Raw genomic sequence first — 2443 nt, 5'->3', positions numbered from 1 at the left:
AAACTCTGGCAAGTGTAATTTGTCCTTTGAGATTTTACTCAGAAACCTTCATAGCCATCTCCAATTTCCCCATGACCCTAAGACATTATTAGTTGCTCTTGGTGCATTCCCTTTTGTATNACTCCCTCTCTCTCTGACCCTCTCCTGCTCGCGCTGTCTCTCTCTCTCTCCTAGAAATAAAGCATTAAAAAAAATAATAAATAAATAAAGTCCACCTTTACTGGGGCGCCTGGGTGGCTTAGTCGGTTAAGCGTCCGACTTTCACTTAGGTCATGATCTCGCGGTTCGTGGGTTCGAGCCCCGCGTCGGGCTCTGTGCTGACTGCCAGCTCAGAGCCTGGAGCCTGTTTCAGTCTGTGACTCCCTCTCTCTCTGACCCTCCCCTGCTCATGCTGTCTCTCTCTCTCTCTCTCCTAGAAATAAATAAAACATTAAAAAACAAATAAATAAATAAATATAAAGTCCACCTTTACTACACTGACCTCCATCTTGAAGAACCCCGTTCTAATGCATCTTTTCTTACCCAAAAGATTTGGCAGATCACACATGGATTACCCACAATAAATATAATAGATGAAAATAAATCAAAGAGTACTATTTATTCCCAAGAAAAATTCTGAGGTGAAAGGGAAGGTCTCCCCTTTCCTGTGTGAAGATCACTTTTATCTCAATAAGATCCAAGATGGAAAGTCTACAGAAAGGCAAAGACAGCTTTGGAGAGCTGTGAAGAGACAGAAGACCTAATGTTATGCACTACGGGAAACCAGGTAAGGAGTTAACAGTGAATGCATCAGTAAAAGGTTCCACAAAGTACCCATGATTCTTGTGCATATGGGCGCAAGGGAAAGCCTTTTGGAGCCTAATTATGATTTTCAAAGTTTCTAAATTACTTCTAAACACTGTACTTTATCCCAAATTTGCTGAGGGTTGAAATGGAGCTTACTGGTAAGTAACGTAAGAATGGTGGGGAAAAATCCAGGTAAGAGCAAACAAGTCTCAGGCTGAAAGGAAACACACAACAATGACGAGGAAATTTTTTAAAAAGATCAATTATAGCACCTTCTCCTTGTACAGACTGTCTTCAGATCTCCTTACCATCCTGTTTGTTGACCAAGCGTCAATACACTGGCCCAGTGAAGTCTGTTCCAGCCCCCATTAGAGTCAATTGTTCCCCTGGCCCAGAAACAATCTTGTCCACCCAGTATTTACTGAAACGATTTCCTTCCTCACCCTGGTCATGTGGTCTGAGTCTTCATTAACTTTAAGACATCCATGGATAAATTGTTCATGATTTTTATTGGTGAGTTCAAAGATAGACCTTACATAGCGCTCTGGGCAATATAAATTTGTGGACTGAAGTAGAGTAAAGTTAAACTTTGATGAACAAAGTCAGCAATGTACAAAAAGACAGAATGTCTCCCAGGACAGAGGCACAGAGGTCAGTGCTTGACAGGAGCCTAAAGCAAAATCATTAAAATTTTGTTCTTAAATGTCAACACAAGACAGACCGTTAACATCAAAAGAGGAAAATGGGAGTGTGCATGGTGTAACTTAGATGATTTTCCCCCATCAAATTTTGAAACACAGAAGCTGGAGGTCAGCAGAACTCCATGAACTGTGGCCTGGCTATGGCTACACTTTGCACTGGATACAACGTTTCCAGTACCATCTCTCTCTCTCCTAATTCCTAACAGAGAAGTCAGTCTTTGACTATGAAAATACCAAAGAGTAATAACCCCACTCCTAGTTAATAACTTATCACACTGACCACATATACCGACACTAATCTTCAGGGTACAATTCCCTCCAACACTACTTCTCATTATAAACATTTTTAACAAACTTTATTGCTCTGCCCATTGGTGTCTTGCAATGTGGAGAATCAAATCTGCTCAGACTATAACGTAAAAGTAGAATTTCTGGTCCCACAAGGTAAGAAATCTAGTAGCATGTTTTCACCAAGGTGTATTTGAATTTCCCTGAACCTGTTAAAGCTACATGCAACAAAATCATATTGTTTGGAAACTTGTTATGCTGATGTTTCTCATTTTTGTTTAATACTTATTTAACATTTCCTTCGTGCCAGTTCCTATCCAATTACTCAGTAATTCTTAACTTAGAGAGTTTCTTATTATTACAGACGAGATTCTGTAGATAGGTTCTGCTATAGTCCCCATTTTACAGATGAGAAAACAGAGGCTCAGAAGATTAAATAAGTTCACCACAGTTAAGAGAGCCAGGATTCAAACCCACATAACCTAGCTTCGTATATGCTAGTAACCACCAGCAAGCTGTTTCTCATGTGAGCCATGTTGCATTTGGAACATTAAAAAAGACCTTTATCCCCAAAGTCATTATTTTAGATGTCTCTCCTTTTAACATTTTACAAGAGTGTAAAACATAAACTCATTATTCTTCACTGTCAGACAGAAAAAAATCTCTTA

The 2443-nt window shown here is 39.5% G+C and overlaps 1 protein-coding gene across 1 annotated transcript in view; it reads right to left on the bottom strand.

Moving 5' to 3' along the window:
- Positions 1 to 2443, bottom strand: part of CFAP47 (cilia and flagella associated protein 47) — a 492482-nt gene that overhangs the window by 364398 nt on the left and 125641 nt on the right.

Source organism: Crocuta crocuta, unplaced genomic scaffold (assembly GCF_008692635.1).
Source record: "Crocuta crocuta isolate KB4526 unplaced genomic scaffold, BGI_CrCroc_1.0 scaffold696, whole genome shotgun sequence".
Lineage (NCBI taxonomy): Eukaryota > Metazoa > Chordata > Mammalia > Carnivora > Hyaenidae > Crocuta > Crocuta crocuta.
The sequence above is the reverse complement of the archived record's forward strand: the minus strand, read 5'-3'. Positions and strand labels throughout refer to the sequence as shown.